Raw genomic sequence first — 17,788 nt, 5'->3', positions numbered from 1 at the left:
TATGTAAAAATAATCCTGATCTTAATGTGATTTTAAATAATTTGTTAAAAATTCAGGCCATAAAGTTTAACATCCACTCTTCAAGAAATATATAAAGCATGCACTTCAAAATTCATTTTGTAGAAACACATATGGTCAAGTGGTGTAAAATCCACTCACACTTTAACATTCTGTGCCCTAAAATAATGACCTTGCCATTTGAGAGCTGGTTTTCAGTTGACCAAATCACTGGAAGGAATTAACCAGAGAGATAGCTACTGGGAAAGTTTTTCTCTGCTTTTCAAGCTTCTATAGTACATTTTCTGCAGAGAGAGGGTTAAAAACATAGAATTTGCACAACAAGGGGTCTCACATACATGCAAAAGTTTCCAGTAATGAGAGGGAATTGACAATGGGTGAAGTCCATTGCATCGCAGAAAGTGCAATAACTTTGGAGCAAAATGACCTTTTGTTTTTGTTCTAGCACTTTCAAACCAAGGAAACACCTGACAGGTCACTTAACCTCTCTGTGAGTTAACCTGCACATCTGTGAAGCAAAAAAATATAAATGCCTGCCATAGAGTTCCCATCACTAAAATCCAGGTGGTACTGGTTTCTAGTTTCTACCTTTTCTCCTCGCTGAGACTGACTGACCTGCTAGACTTTGGGGCAATCAGAAGGGTTAATCTTTTTTGCTTTGTGGCATAGCCGAGGGTCCTTTGCAGACCATTTTCTTCGTGGTCCTACTGACAAGATGCTGGTTCCCTCTAGTCTCAAGTGATAAAGTAGAAGGATATTCCCCTCCCTTTTTCTCTGGCTGCCATATGCGTTCTGCCTCCACCATGACTATGATAGTATAAGAAGTGATTTTTGGGCTATTGTAGGCATTGGGCTTCACTTTTCTCACTTCTAAAGAAGGAAGTTTTGCTCAAGGAAGGTTTGATGTTCCTTTCATGTTGAGTGAGTTCTCCTCAGATTTCTGCTTGTCTATACTCCTGTCTTCAAGCTATTTAGATGGACCAATCCATCCCTTCGTGAACACTTCACATTCTCAACAGAAAGAGGTCTCCCACCTTGGTTCTTTCCTAGATCCTCAAAATCGAGTGTCCCAGACTTTAGCTTAGGAAACAGACTCTTGCATCCATCTAAACACAGTCTCTAGGAGGGTCTATGGATTCTAACCAAGTTAGCTGGGTGAACCTGTGTCTTCCAACCATTAAGAGAGGTGAGGATGTACTAGTTCCTTTGCCTATTAAAACACCTTATCTGAAAAAAATTTTTTTCTTAAAGTCGATAAACCCTTTTGACAAATAGACACCCATTTCGGCATGGGGGACTTTGTTTTATTAATCACTTTGGGACATGTACACACATGTAAAAACAAAACTAACTTGCTCGTATCATGGCACCAACTCCTGGTCAATTCTATTCAGTTAGCACTTCATCTCCCCCATCTAGGGTGGGATTGTCAAGTTTCCCAGCCACACTACCATCGAATGTGATCACGTGTGGACATACTCAAAAGCGTTGCACAAGTGAGATATTATTATTATAGAAACAAAGGCTAGTTTGCATCTGTATTCCCTCAAATCTAAGATGCCATCATTATATAATATACACCATTGTTATATGAACCAATAAGACACAAAAATAACACTGCCATTAACTGTGATAAAACAGTAGTTTTAAGATACATCTCAATTTCAGAGATGTTAAAATGTGAGAAAATATGCATCTTGGAATCTATAAAAGATAGCAAATAGGAAAAAATATATACATTTACCCAATGGGATACTATCAAAGTAGACTTAAATGCCATATAAGTGTTTCTTAACATGCAGCACAAATAATTATTGCAACACGATATACAATAGATTAAGTTCGAGTATTTTGACAGTTCTTTCAGCTTTTCTTACTGCAACCAGTCTATTTGTATAGAATATAATTTTGCTTTTTTTCCACCTTAAATCCCTTTGCCCTACCTCCTCCTCCTCCTCCTCCTCCTCCTTCTCCTCCTCCACCTCCTCCTCCTCCTTCTTCTTCTTCTCCTTCTCCTTCTCCTCCTCCTCCTCCTCCTCCTCCTCCTCCTTCTTCTTCTTCTTCTTTTGAGTTGCGCTTACCTTGGTATTTAAGAACTCTTAAGCTTATAAAAAAATGTTGTTTTGTAAAAAAACAAAAACAAAAACAAAAATGTATGGGTGTATGTATATGCAGGTGTTTTAGGGACTTGGGGCACGAATTAGGCCACAAATAAGCTATGGTTTCTGTGTGTGCCCACTCATTTGATGAACTTTCATGTTCAGAAGAAGCCTTTACAGCAGTGTTCTCCTTAGCGTCCAGTACTAGGGTCTGCAACCAATCTGGCTTCTGCTAAGATTCTGGCTTCACTAAGATAACAATACTCAGTATAGACAATATAGACAGCATAGACAATACTCATAAACGGAAATTTTTTTCAAGTTTTATAAAAAATGACAGAAGAAAAAGAACTGCAATGGCATTAGCTATGGATTAACTACAGAATATGAAAAGCCTTTGGAATTTTAAAGATGGTTTAAAAAAAAAGACTATGTCAACTAGCATCAATTCCTTTTCTCAACAATTATATGCTTTTTTGAGTATGATTGGATAACGTGTGCTTTATTTTCCTTCTTTTTCAAGAAAACAAAGTATTTGCATCTCTTATTAGATTGTCACCCATCTTTAAGGGAAAAAATCCCCCCTAGCATCTTTGTAACTGTTAAATGTGTAGTGAAATATTTTTACCCTGAGAGGTTAATATCGTCTGGGTGTTTGGGATCATGTGTTTGTGAGGATAAGGAATCCTAGCCTGGCTTCTAATTTACTGCAGACTCAGAAATACATGTGTTGACCTGCATGCCCAAGCCCAACAGACCAGTATTTAAGAAAAAGCACAGGAAATGACACAGAGAAACAAAGCTGGGACACCTGTCCGGGTCACTGTTGACCCATCATGCTTAACTAATTTTTCAGTGATCTCTGACCCAGATTTCCACAGTTCCACAGGGATTTGTATCTTTCATCCAACAAATCCTACACCTGCATTCAATTAATGAAACAAAACTCAACTTTGTTATCTGATGAACTGAGCAAGCAGAACCATTGAGACAATTGTTTTATTATTGTATTGACAAATTATCCTATTAAGAACCGGCTACTACAAAAATCAATTAAAATCTTGGCTGAGAAGTTTGAATATAGTTGGATAAGTAGAAGTGGGAATTAAATAGGCTTTTTAATATAGTTCATAAATTAGCAGCAACCACATCAAAAGCAGAAATTTGTCTCGAAAATAAGAATGCTAAATTATAACAGGGCATATGGAGCTGTTCGGTATTTAGCGTCATGCTTCTCAGTCAGTACTTGCATGAATATCAATGCTTTATTTTCTTTCCCTCCAATATATATTCCTAAATATTTCATTTTTAGTGATTCTTTACTACTGCATTTGATAAACTACCTTGTAAAATACTTAATATGTGGAGTGACAAAGTTTGGATCTTTGAACCTTTGGCCATTAAAATATGATTCATTAATTTGCTTTCTTACTGCAGTAATTGTTCTTCATTTAGAATATTGAGATAGAATCCATGGACAAGGGGATTTAAGACTGACTAGTATTTTGACGTAGGAATCAAAAAGAACTATTGTCTTTTGGCGGAACAAAAACTTTACTTTTTTTTAGCTAGTGATAGAGAAAACTTGATAACTTGGCATTTATTTCTGCCCTCTAAATACTGCTCTCAGGCTATACTTTCAGCAAAAGTAAGTAAAATTAGTATGCTCTATTAAGACAACATTGTGCTTGAGGTGTTTAAGAATCATTTAATTGAAACTCGAAGTACACTTTTGTAAAGACTAATCAGAGAAACCACCCATGATGGAGAAACAATGAAATCTCCAGGGCAAAACTACATCTCTTCCGAAGTATATAACCTTTAATGGCATTAAAGCGATCTACAAACCTGGTAAGTATTACTTTGGAGGGTGGAGGAAATTAACTTCACCTAGTCACTGATGTATTACACTTGAAAGTAACTTACAAATGTATAACTTGAAAATCTGAAAGAGAAGAAAGAGTAATTTTGCCACCGAGCATGTGCCAAATGGTTCATAAAGTTGTCAGTATGTTATCTTTCCCTATAAATAGGTTTGCTGATTGCAGAAAGCACACATTTGTCTAAATGATACCTGATCTCTGTCATTCACATAAGTGAAAAAAAATTTTTTTTCTTGAAAGATGTCATCAGTCAGTTCTGAAAAGGGAATATTGATAATCAAGTGAAAGAACAATTCAAAAAAAAGAAGATAAAAAAAGAGGATGTTAGAACAATTGCACCCCATTCAATCCCTGAATAGCTCTGTTTCACCCCCAGGAGTACAGAGACACTAACTTGAATACAAAAGGCAGCAATAAAATGCAGAGAAAAAAAAGGAGGCTCAGAAACTTCAAGGCTGATATGAAACCCAAATCCATATTATGGATTAAGAACCTAAAATAACCACAATAAAAATCGATTGTTAATATGTAGTGCATCCAATTAATACTTTCCAATCATATCCAGAGTACTTCTATATGTCTTCTCTTCTCTGGTTCTCTTTCTTTCTTTTTCTTTCTTTCTTTCTTTCTTTCTTTCTTTCTTTCTTTCTTTCTTTCTTTCTTTCTTTCTTTCTTTCTTTCTTTCTTTCTTTCTTTCTTTCTTCTTTCTTTTTCTTTTCTTTTCTTTTCTTTTCTTTTTTTCTTATTACAAATAACCTTATATTGGTATCAGGGGTACTGATTTAATATATGTATGTATTGCAAAACGATCACCACGATAAGTGTAGTTAACTTCGTCACTGCGCATATACTGGTTCTTTTAATAACTTACTTCACACTCCTCTTTTTTTATTTATTTTATTTTATTTTATTAATAATAATATTTTTAATATATTATGTTAGTCACCATACAGTACATCCCCAATTTTTGATGTAAAGTTCCATGATTCATTAGTTGCGTATAACACCCAGTGCACCATGCAATACGTGCCCTCCTTACTACCCATCACCAGCCTATCCCATTCCCCCCACCCCGAAGCTCTCAGTTTGTTTCCCAGAGTCCATAGTCTCTCATGGTTCATTCCCCCTTCTGTTTACCCCCTTTCTTCTTCCCTTCCTTCTACCGATCTTTCTACTCCTCTTTTTTTAAAATGCCCTGGGGCACCTGGGTGGCTGAGTCGGTTAAGCCTCTGACTCTTGGTTTCTGCCCAGATCATGAAGTCATGGTTTTGGGATCCCTGCTCAGCGTGGCGTCTGTTTCAGATTCTTTCTCCCTTTCCCATCCCCTCTGCCCCTCCCTGCTTTCTCTCTCTACAATAAATAAAATCTTTTTTTTTTCTTAAATGCCTTTAAATGATTATCTAAACAAATTTCTAGACAGCAGACATTGGTTTCCAAAGAGTTTTACAGGATTGTTAACAATGTAAAATAGGCATCTGATCTCCTTCTTTGAACTCTATTCTTTTTTTTTTTTTTAAGATTTTATTTATTTATTTGACACAGAGAGAGAGACAGCCAGCAAGATAGGGAATACAAGCAGGGGGAGTGGGAGAGAAAGAAGCAGGCTCCCAGCAGGGCAGGGAGCCCGATGCGGGGCTGGATCCCAGAACCCTGGGATCACACCCTGAGCCAAAGGCAGACGCTGAACGACTGAGCCACCCAAGTACCCCTGAACTCTATTCTAACCCTTGCCTTTTAGCCAGATTGGGTGGTTTGATAACTGAGGTCTAAGCATCTTGCTGGCTTTCTCGGGTCCATTTTGTCACTCTCCAGCCATGTCCTCTCCACTTTGGTGTACATACAGATGCCATGTAGCTTTTAAGTCTAGCTCATACTCCGTCTCTACCATGAAACCATTCTTCTGCACTCCTGGGAGAAGCTGTCACTTCTCACAACTGCTCTAGCCATTGAAATCTATACGATTCCTCTGGACTACATCCCCAAGGGAAGACCGAGAAATACGTGGGCAAAAGGAACACAAGAATCTCAGAAAAGTGCTGTAATGGTCGTCCCTTGCTACCTGAGGAAAGAGGTGGGAGAGGCGCCAGGTAGGTGGATTTTCTCATCTCCGTGGAGAATGTGTGGTTCTGAAGAGACCCAAGATAAATGGTTAGGCTGAACGAAAATGGACCCGGTGGCCATAAACAGCAGTGAAGCTGGAGTATCATTTGTAAGGAACCGTGGCAATGGCTAGTTGATCAGGGAGTCTCTAGGGCCACTGGGGTCCTAACCAATATATAGAAACCTACTACATCTATAAAAACAAACTCTAGCTTTCAGGAATGAAGGCCTGATTGGAATCTCCATAATGGAAAGTCATTGCCTCTTGTTCAATTTCAAACCCTGAATCTGTTTGTGGCCCAGTATCTCTTGGATGAAGGGTAGGCCAGGTACACTTGAGGGGTGACTCCACCATAATACCGCAAATGTAGTATAAATCCATTTCCTAGACCCAAAGACTTGTACTATATGTAATCTACTGGAACTTATGGGGAGCAGACTTATGGGGATCAGGTGACGCAGGTTTAACCCAAATCCATCATAAAGGTTGGCTCTAGTTCTTGCATATAAGTTTGGAATGGACACTTTTTTAGCAAAAGAACTCATGTGGGCTCCATGACCCATGGAATGAGGGCCCATTAAGGTAGAAGGAGTCAAGCCTCTTAAAACACATTCACCATTATTGATTAAAATCACTACCATATGCCTTAGACGATTTACCATTTAGTGCTACAATCAGAGACTTGGACGCAGGCATGGAAATTTCTCTAACACTGATTTTTTTTTTTAAAGATTTTATTTATTTATTCAACAGAGACAGAGACAGCCAGCGAGAGAGGGAACACAAGCAGGGGGAGTGGGAGAGGAAGAAGCAGGCTCATAGCGGAAGAGCCTGACGTGGGGCTCGATCCCAGAACGCCGGGATCACACCCTGAGCTGAAGGCAGACGCTTAACCGCTGTGCCACCCAGGCGCCCCTCTAACACTGATTTTTAACTAGGTTGCTTGACCAGAGCTGTTAACATGTGGGTCTTATATAAGAACAGATAATGACTCCAAGAAAGATATAGTCCCTTTTTGGAAGAAAATAAACCCTGATTGAGAGCTATCATTCTGACAATTGGTTTTTATCTATCCCATTAAACACAGAACATCAGAAACAATTTTCTCTTACCTGGAAGGAATAGTTATACATCTTTCCTGTATTAACTCAGAGTTAAGCCAATTCTCCATCTTTGTATCATAATTAAATCTTTAAGTACCGTGATCATTTCACCCTTCTGCAGAATATCACACTGATCCATTTACTCATGGAATCAAGATAACAGGACCTGGTGAGCATGAAGTCCAAGAACCTTGTGGTAAGAAACCTAAGTGATTGAGCTAACATAGACATAAACCTCCTGAAAATGTACTCCAGTATTTGAAGGTCTAGTGATCTGGAACATTCGATAATTTGTTGTACAATGTACTCATCATCTCGAGAAAGAGGCACGGTGTCTGATAAGCCACTGAATTTTGGAGGCAATTCATGTTGCATTAGGTATGCTGGCTGCCCCCATTTATGGAATAATCCATAATGGCTCTCAGCTTTGAATGAGGCCCAGGGAAAGACCTTTGGTTCTTCAGCTATTGTAGGCTTTGGTTCAATCACTTAGAACACTCGATCCAACAGATTCAGTGTGCTGTATGGAGTCTCTGGTGTTTGGGAGGAAAGCCACGCCCTCTGTGGAAGATAATCATTTCCTTCTAGAGGGAGAATTCTTGGTTTTGCAGCTGGATTCTGGTGGAGATTGATCACCTGGGTATCTATAACAGGAGACCATGTGACTGAGCTTTTCTTAATGAATTCATGTTCTCTAACTCACCAAGTCTTAGTGATGGATATTTTTACCACTCCACAGTGATCTCCATAACTGGATAGGAGTGATATAAACAGGACTCCACCCAAACAGGTCCTCAGAGTGTAAGTAAATGGCCTGAAAAAGTATAGTCACACTCTTAGAAGCTATACTTCTAATGTTTTTCCACACAAGTGGTATCATGGGGGTCCCCAGTGACCAGTTGCTTGAGAATGAATAAAATCGCAATGGCCTGTTTTTTGTTTTTTTTTTTGTTTTTTTAAGATTTTATTTATTTATTTATTTGACAGAGAGAGAGACAGCCAGTGAGAGAGGGAACACAAGCAGGGGGAGTGGGAGAGGAAACAGGCTTCCCAGTGGAGCAGGGAGCCGATGTGGGACTCAACCCCAGGACCCTGGGATCACGCCCTGGGCCGGAAGGCAGACACTTAACGACTGAGCCACCCAGGCGCCCTGCAATGGCCTGGTTTAACATACATTTTCCTTAAGAGAAGTGAATTAGAAGTGGTTGTTGCAGTATTTAAAACAATATTTAAGGTGGCTCCAAAGGACAATGGGGACGGAAAATTTTCCAGTTGACAAAATTGTGTGTGGGATAGCTGATCATCCATGTTTCCTGTAGGAGGGGTGCACACCTTCATTACTTGCTGCATCTTGCCTAATGCTAATGTTGCCTAATGATCAGATACTTGGAAGAGTTTAAGATTGGGGGATTGGGTTCATAGCAGCATTGTCCACAATAGCTAAATCGTGGAAGGAGCTGAGATGACCTTCAACAGATGACTGGATGAAGAAGATGTGGTTCAGGGGTGCCTGGGTGGCGCAGTCGTTAAGCATCTGCCTTCGGCTCAGGGTGTGATCCTGGCGTTATGGGATCGAGCCCCACATCAGGCTCCTCCACTATGAGCCTGCTTCTTCCTCTCCCACTCCCACTGCTTGTGTTCCCTCTCTCACTGGCTGTCTCTATCTCTGTCCAATAAATAAATAAAATCTTAAAAAAAAAAAAAGAAGATGTGGTCCATTATATACAATGGAATATTAGCCATTAAAAAGAATAATTTCTCAACATTTGCTGCAACATGGACGGGACTGGAGGAGATAATGCTAAGCGAAATAAGTCAAGCAGAGAAAGACAATTATCATATGGTTTCACTCATTTATGGAACAGAAGAAGTAGGAAGATCCGTAGGAGAAGAAGGGGAAGAAGAAAGGGGGGGTTACAGAAGGGGGAATGAACCATGAGAGACTATGGACTCTGGGAAACAAGCTGAGGGCTTCAGAGGGGAGGGGGTGGGGGAATGGGATAGGCCGGTGATGGGTATTAAGGAGGGCACGTATTGCATGGTGCACTGGTTGTTATATGCAAGTAATGAATCATGGAACATTACATCGAAAACTAGGGATGTACTGTATGGTGACTAAGATAATATAATAATAAAAAAAAGATTGGGGGATTGGTAACAGGAAATTTGAGTTTTCTCAACAAGGCAGGTGGACAACTCAAAAAAAAAAAAATTCAGGGACTATGTGTGGGAATGGATATTAAGGGTGTGGGACAACGGTGGAAGTAACATAAAGTTGGATTCAGGATGATTGTATTGATATGTGTCCACCAAGCAGAGATTCTGGATTTTAGCTTTGCATTTTGAGAAATTAGAAAATGCTCTAAGAGTTTGGTAGGTTGGGGGGGCATCAAGATTGCTCAGTTGGTTGTGTCTGACTTTTGTTTTCAGCTCAGGTCATGATCTAAGGGTCCTGAGATCGAGCCCCATGTCCGCTTCTGCACTCAGCACAGAGTCTGCTTGGGATTCTCTCTCTCCCTCTGCCTTCTCTCTCAAATAAATAAATAAAACCCTAAGAGAGTTTGGTTGGTTGGTTGACTGAAACATGTGTCAACAGGTGTTCTATGCTAAATGCAGGTGAAATGGCAGAATTGTCTTGGTATACTCTAAAGGAGGGTATCCAAAGGCTTATGGAAATTGGGAGGTTAGAATGAATTGATCATGTATGACCTGCTCTCTCAACCTGGGAAGGTAAGAGGATGTACCTTTTATGAGTGTGGGAAATATATTTGAGAGAGCAGTCCCACCATCCTTAAATAGGTCTGTGAGCCAAACCGTACTGGAGCTGCTGCCAGTAGGATGTTAGCTGTGGGTTTATTCCTTGTTTGTTTGTTTGTTTGTTTTAAAATTTTATTTTATTTATTTGAGAGAAAGAGAGAGAGTGCACACACAGAGGAAGAGGGAGAAGCAGACTCCCTGCTGAGCAGGGAACCTGATGCGGGACTCGATCCCAGGACCCTGGGATCATGACCTGAGCCTAAAGCAGGCACTTAACCGACTGAGTCACCCAGGCGCCCCTGTTTGTTTGTTTGTTTTACCTAAACAGAGTTGTCACTTAGAATTAATCCTTTACTTTCTATACTATGATTTTTCCTCCAGCCAGCATCTCAGCTCTTGAAATAGTTTAGTCACGCCTGAATTCCAAGTAGGTCTGAGCTCTTGGTGATTCCAATCTTTCTGGAATTAGCTTTTATCCAGTCAGCAACATACCTGAATCTTCAGGGATCCTTTGTCAGAGGAAGGAGGGATACGTGGCAATATCAGTGACTCCCTTTTGATACAGCGTCTCACTTACTCTTCAATGAAATCAGTGCCTCGGTCACAGATACTGTTGGCAGAGTAGTTGTGACAGACTTTCAGCAATTCTCAAGTCCTGGAAAAGGGAGAATCTTCTCTTGCCTCTTCCAGCTTCTGGATTTTCCAGGCTTTCCTTTGCTTTCGGCTGCATCGCACCCACCTCTGGCTCTGTTTGACATCCCCTCGTCCTTTGCGTATCTATGTTTCCTCTTTTTCTGTCTCTTATAAAGACACTTGTCTTTAAGTCCCATCTAGGTAATCAGAGTGATCTCAGTTTAAGGTTCTGAATTACATCTGCAAAGACCCTTTTAACAAACAAGGTCACGTTCCACACGTTCAAAGGGTTAAGAAATAGGAATATCTTGGGGCGCCTGGGTGGCACAGCGGTTAAGCGTCTGCCTTCGGCTCAGGGCATGATCCCGGCGTTATGGGATCAAGCCCCACATCAGACTCTTCCGCTATGAGCTTGCTTCTTCCTCTCCAACTCCCCTTGCTTATGTTCCCTCTCTCGCTGGCTGTCTCTATCTCTGTCAAATAAATAAATAAAGTCTTAAAAAAAAAAGAAATAGGAATATCTTGGGGTACCTGGCTTCCTCAGTCAGTTAAGTGTTCGACTTTTGTCCTCAGTTTGGGTCTTCATCTCAGGGTCATGAGTTCAAGCCCTGCATCGGGGCATGGAGCCTACTAAAAAAAAATAGGCAGATCTTTTTCAGGGAGCTACCATTCAACCCAGTATATTCACCCATTATTTTTCTATCAGTAGATCACTCTGCTTTGTTGCTGACTAGTATTCCACTGAATAGATATACCACTATCTGTTTTTCCATTTGTCTTTTGATGGACATTTAGATTGCTTCCAGTTTATGGCTATTGAGGAAAAAAATGCGGCTCTAAACATTTGTGTGTGAGTCTTCGTGTGGACCTGTGTTCTCATGTCTCTCGTGTAAATGCTTAGGAGAAGATACTGTCTGCAGATCTCCTGAGCTTTCTCTCTTCGAAATTTCTCTCCTGCAAATTCTCCATACCTTGTCCTACCTGTAATCTCATGTGTCTTTTCAACTCTTGGAGAGTTGCTAGGCTCTGTTCAAGACTTTGACTCCACAGTGCACCCTGGAGAGTCCCTCTGCATACTCCGTGGGTAATCACAGGGCTCACGTGTTTGTTTCTCCGCTCTTAGGGGTCACTGTCTCATTCTACCTGCTGTCCAATGACTGACCACTCCTGTTCCATATATTCCATCTGTGTTTTAGTTGTTTAACACAGGAGACTAAACTGTTAACCTGCTACTCCCTAGTGTCTGGAAAAATACACTCTGCCCTTACCCTGTATTTTATTCTTTTGATTTAGAAGGTAATTTTCCTATGGAATTTAAGAAATAAAACTGATGAACACAGGGGAAGAGGGAGAAAAAGAGAGGGAGGCAAACCATAAGAGACTCAACTCTAGAGAACAAACTGAGGGTTGATGGAGGGGAGGGGAGTGGGGGGTGGGCTAGATGGGGGTAATAATCATGGGTATTAAGAGGGGAACACTGGTTGTGGTGAGCACTAGCTATCATATGTAAGTGATGGATCACTAAATTCTACTCCTGAAACCAAAAAAAGAGAAGGATATTTTCCTTAATGGACAAGGCAGGCAAAACTAAATTTAAACATTTACATTAATTTTTTCAGGCTCCAAACATTTTGCCATACCTTTTAGAAATAGTTTAATAATTTAGAAAACCTTGCCACAAACCTATTTAACACCAGTACTATCATGCAAGGGAAAGCTCAGCTCATTCTAGGATTGTGCCTTCCTGACAGTGTTTACAGGTTTCTACACCCTACGGTCTATGTGTGTGTGTGTGTGTGTGTGTGTGTGTGTGTGTGTGTGTGTGTGTATATACACGTGCTCATGTGCCTTTGTGTGTGCATGCATGAGTATGGGTACTGTTTTATTGTAGGTTTTATTTTATTTTATTTTTTTAAAGATTTTATTTATTTATTCGACAGAGATAGAGACAGCCAGCGAGAGAGGGAACACAAGCAGGGGGAGTGGGAGAGGAAGAAGCAGGCTCATAGCGGAGGAGCCTGATGTGGGGCTCGATCCCGTAACGCCGGGATCACGCCCTGAGCCGAAGGCAGACGCTTAACCGCTGTGCCACCCAGGCGCCCCTATTGTAGGTTTTAAAAGGAAAGGAGATTTATACTTCACAGGGGCATCTCTTTACTGAATTTTCTTTGTTGAATTATTAGTAATTTTCTCACTAATACGAAATGCAGAGTAAGATTTCATTTGAAAACCTTTCAAACAAAACAGCATGCTCACTGTATTACAGCTCCTTATTTGGTTTGATTCCATACGTTAGCACGTTTCCTGGGAAAAATACCCAAGGCCTCACTAAAATTGGCTCTTATTGTTTCTGAAGATAATTTCTAATGTAATATCTTTGGAATATTCTTGTGAGACATTAAAAATGAACATTCTCCCGGGAAATCTAAAATCAATTCATATTTTCCATGCCCCAAACAGTAGTAGTTTAAATAAGATTACTTGAATGTATTTATGGAATCTGAAAGAAAGAAGTACAAAATCAAATCTTTGAGCTGTGATAAATTATTGATTAAACTATGGGTATGCGTCTGTATGTTTGAGCATACACATACATGTTAGTAAATATATATACACTCATGTATAAGTTGGTAGATACTTACAGAAATAGTATGTGACATAAATATTTAAAATAAATACCTTATAACATTTATGATGACAGCTGTATAAAATACATCATCTCTACAGGTAAATCTAAATATACATATAATCTAAATGATTATGTGTTGGCATATTAAGTATAAAGATTATAGTTCTTTGATACTCTGCAAGTTTGCCCCTTGATATGTTTTATTAAACAATTGGAAGAATGGAGTTAACCAAAATAAATTCCTCCCAAAATACTTGCTTGGAACTAGTTTACTGTTTTATTTTTATTTCTTTAAATATTTTATCTATTTATTTGACAGAGACAGTGAGAGATAGAGACAGAGAGCACAAGCAGGGGAAGCAGGGAGTGGGGCGGAGAAATAGGCTCCCTGCTGAGCAAGGAGCTCAATGTGGGGCTCAATCCCAGAACCCTCGGATCATGACCTGAGCCAAAGGCAGACTCTTAACAGTAGGTGCCCCTACTGTTTTATTTTTAAAAATAAAGTTCACAACTGAAACTACTCACATGATATAGGACACATGACTCAATGTGACCAACTGAAAATGTCACATGTGAGTATTAAACTGAGACCTGGCTTTTTAGGAACATTCTATGTACTATTCTATATGCCATTCATCAAAAATTTTTGCAAGAGATCTCTTACTGATTAGAATTTGTTCATCTGTCTTATATTTTGGAAACATTTTAATTGTAAATTTATTCTTATTAAATAAACTCATCCTGAGTTTTAGGATATCCTTTTCCTAAGTTTTAGCTGGTTGTCTTCCACCAACATAATATATATTTACTGCCTATTTCCAAGTGATTAGCTATTCTTTAAGTATCTAGATATAGAGAAATAATTATTTCTTTCTTTAACCACCTTTCTGCTGATTGTTGAATGAAAGGGTTTTATACTTCAAACTCGATCCATATCACCTGTTAGATAAAATGGGACGCCCGTGTGTCTAATACTGTATAACTTTACAGACGTTTGTGCATGAACAAGCACAATAAATTTCCACTCCCACACATCGGATGCCTGAGCAGATGTAGATCTGAGACTGTTGTGAAGAAATAACAAGTAATGAAACAGCTAACTGGTCTTCTATGGGGTTAATGACACCCCCTCCCGTGGCTGCTGGATGTCTGCAGGGTGAAGAGTAAAAACCTCTCAATGCTAAGCATGGCATGTACAGCCCTCCATGAGGTATCCCATCCTTGCTTCTCCAGCTCATTGCCAGGCTTCTCCTCCCCTGCATTCATCACTCTAGCTGGAGTCAAAGATTTCAAGTTTCTGGAACATTCTATATGTCTATCCCTCTGCTGAAAAAGCTCTCCCAAACCTTGGGTCCTCCTCCTTTCCCTTCACTTGTCTTGCTCACCCTGGGTGAGAGCAATTCCCTAATAGAGTGTTTCGTATAGGATTCATTCATTCTGGCTCTTCCTGGCTAAGTTCCCAAATTTCAGTGTAGAAACACGGTTCACACTTGGCATGTGAAAGAATGGGCCCGGCAGCTGGAATATTTGTCTCCCTTGACCTTCATGTAAATCTTCAGAGGATTGTCATCTCCAGGCCTGGCAGCTTTTTCAGCCCCCCCCCCCCCATCAAGAAAGAACAGACAGAAATGATGAAAAAATATGTTTCAGTAACAAGTAAGTATGCTATAATCTAGAATCCGAGTGACCTTATTTCTAACATTTGGAAAGTTTCTTAAATCATCGAGCTAACGATTTCCACCTCTAATGAAAGCTCAAATTCCCACTTGAAATTCTCATTGGAATTTTACATCCTCAGTCCTTTCTGATATGTAAGGACTAACTTATCATCTGCACCATCATCAAACCTATGTATCTGTGTCCATTTGTTCATGGTCCCAGGCAGGGCTCGGCAAAAAGCACGTTACACAGGCAGTCCTATCCAATGGTTTCCAGCCAACTGCCGCGAATAGTGGGGGACTTCTTGGCCCCTCTCACAAATCCCTCCTTCATCAGGCAAACCCCCAAAGGGGGAAGTGCTGTCCTTAAGAGCAACTGGAATCCTTGTGCTCTTTATCTCAAATTATGGCTGACGAAGCCTCTTCCCATTCTTCTCTGTTTTTCTTTACTTCACCTTCAAAGTATGGCTGCTTATGTCATCCACTGGAGAAGGTTAAGTCCCCACACTTTAGCAAGCACCTGTGGGACCACTGCTCTCCCACAAGCAGCGCTGAGGGGTCCCACTTCTTGTGGGTGCACACATCTTTAAATCACACAGCCTCAACCTCCTCTCTTCCCCTCCGTTAAGACGCCGGCATAGGAAGCGCCTCTTGCCTTGGTCCTGTTGTTGCTCAAATTCAGTGTCACAGCTTTAGTCTCCCACTCATGTAGTCAAGAGCCCAGGGCATGTCTTAGAGGCTTCGTCCATCTTGAGGCTGGAAAGGGCCCAGGACTCAGGCATGAGTGGGGCATCCTGCCAGCCTGGAAAAGTGCAGGGTACAGAATGGGGCAAGAAGAGCATGGCTTCCAGAATGGAATTTCCCTAGGCCTGATCTCTAAGGTGAAAGCATAGGCTTTAGAATGCCCAGGAGAGGGGGCAGAAATAATCTATCAATGAGGTCATGGGTTATTTTATTACGTTTTCTAAACTGTTCTTTTTATGCTTGGTCTTTCTTTCTTTCCTTCTTTCTTTCTTTCTTTCTTTCTTTCTTTCTTTCTTTCTTTCTTTCTTTCTTTCTTTCTTTCCTTCCTTCCTTCCTTCCTTCCTTCCTTCCTTCTTTCTTTCTTTCTTTCTTTCTTTCTTTCTTTCTTTCTTTCTTTCTTTCTTCTTATGATATGTTAGTCACCATACAGTACATCCTTAGTTTTTGATGTAGTGTTCCATGATTCATTGTTTTCCTATAACAGCCAGTGCACCATGCAATATGTGCCCTCCTTAATACCCGTCACTGGCCTATCCCAATCCCCCAGCCCCCTCCCCTCTGAAACCCCCAGTTTATTTCCCAGAGTCCATAGTCTCTCGTGGTTCATTATCCCTCCTGTTTACCCCCCCTTCATTCTTCCCTTCCTTCTCCTACCGATCTTCCTTCTATTTCTTATGTTCCATAAATGAGTGAAAGAAACCATATGATATTTGTCTTTCTCTGCTTGACTTATTTCACTTAGCAGAATCTCCTCCAGTCCTGTCCATGTTGCTGCAAATGTTGGGTAATCGTTCTTTCTGATGGCTGAGTAATATTCCATTGTATATATGAACCACATCTTCTTTATCCATTCATCTCTTGAAGGCATCTCAGCTCCTTCCACAGTTTGGCTATTGTGGGCAATGCTGCTATGAACATTGGGGTGCATATGGCCCTTTTCTTCACTACGTCTTTATCTTTGGGGTAAATACCCAGTAGTGCAATTGCTGGGTCATAGGATAGATCTATTTTTAACTTTTTGAGGGACCTCCACACTGTTTCCCAAAGTGGCTGTACCAACCAACAGTGTAATAGGGATCCCCTTTCTCCACATCCTCTCCAACATTTGTTGTTTCTTGCCTTGTCAATTTTTGCCATTCTAACTGGCGTAAGGTGGTATCTCAATGTGGTTCAATTCATAATCGGTCTCCTCAGATAGGTAGTGTACACACTTGGAGACTAATTTGAAATGTTAACTTTTATTTATTTTTTCCTTCCTGATTTTCCCCTTAGTTTCTCATCCACTCAGACTCATACCTGTTTCACGGGGCTCACATGTTGCATTGACAGGATAAGGCTGGCAAGATAGAAAACCGAGGCAACAGATCCAGGCTTTGCAGCTGTGGTTTCTCACAATACATGTGTGGCGAGGCACCTGATTTTTGCCATTGCTTTTATGACCATTTTTCTAGAAAATCTGATTAGGTTAGAGAAGGAGCCACACCAAATCTCTATCATTCCCTGAAAGGGCGATCTTTCACTTACAGGCCTTTGTGCTTTCTGATGATCTTCCCTGGCTCTCCCTTACCTCTCTGCATTTGACTATTTCTAGTCCATCAGGTCTTACCTCAGAAGCCACCACCTCCAGGAAGTCCTTTGAAATTCCCTGTGTCTGGATTAGGTGACTCTTTTGTGTGGTCTGGCAACATCTAGTTATTTGCCCATCTGGGTTCTTACTGAGCTGCATTCCAGGTTCATATTTGATTGTCAGTCTCCCCATGAGGTCTTAAGTTGCTTGGGCATATTTCTTGTTTTTCACCCTTGTGTGTTTTCTTTCTTTTTTTTTTAAAGATTTTATTTATTCATTTGAAACAGAGAGATACAGAGAGAGAGAGATAGGCAGAAGGAGAGGGAAAAGCAGGTTCCCCACTGAGCCAGGAGCCCACATGGGGCTCGATCCCAGTACCCTGGGATCTTGCCCTGAGTTGAAAGCAGACATTTAACCATCAGAGCCACCCAGGCGCCCCACACCCTTGTGTTTCTTATCAACAAAACGTATTCATGTTCAATATGTATTTGATGAATTAAAACACATACTGTGCATTTGATAAAAAGTCTGTTTTCTTCTCCCTCCGCTTTTATTTAGTATTAAAGATGCGGAAGTGAAAGTTCCTATCCATTGAG

Source organism: Ursus arctos, unplaced genomic scaffold (assembly GCF_023065955.2).
Source record: "Ursus arctos isolate Adak ecotype North America unplaced genomic scaffold, UrsArc2.0 scaffold_8, whole genome shotgun sequence".
Lineage (NCBI taxonomy): Eukaryota > Metazoa > Chordata > Mammalia > Carnivora > Ursidae > Ursus > Ursus arctos.
The sequence above is the reverse complement of the archived record's forward strand: the minus strand, read 5'-3'. Positions refer to the sequence as shown.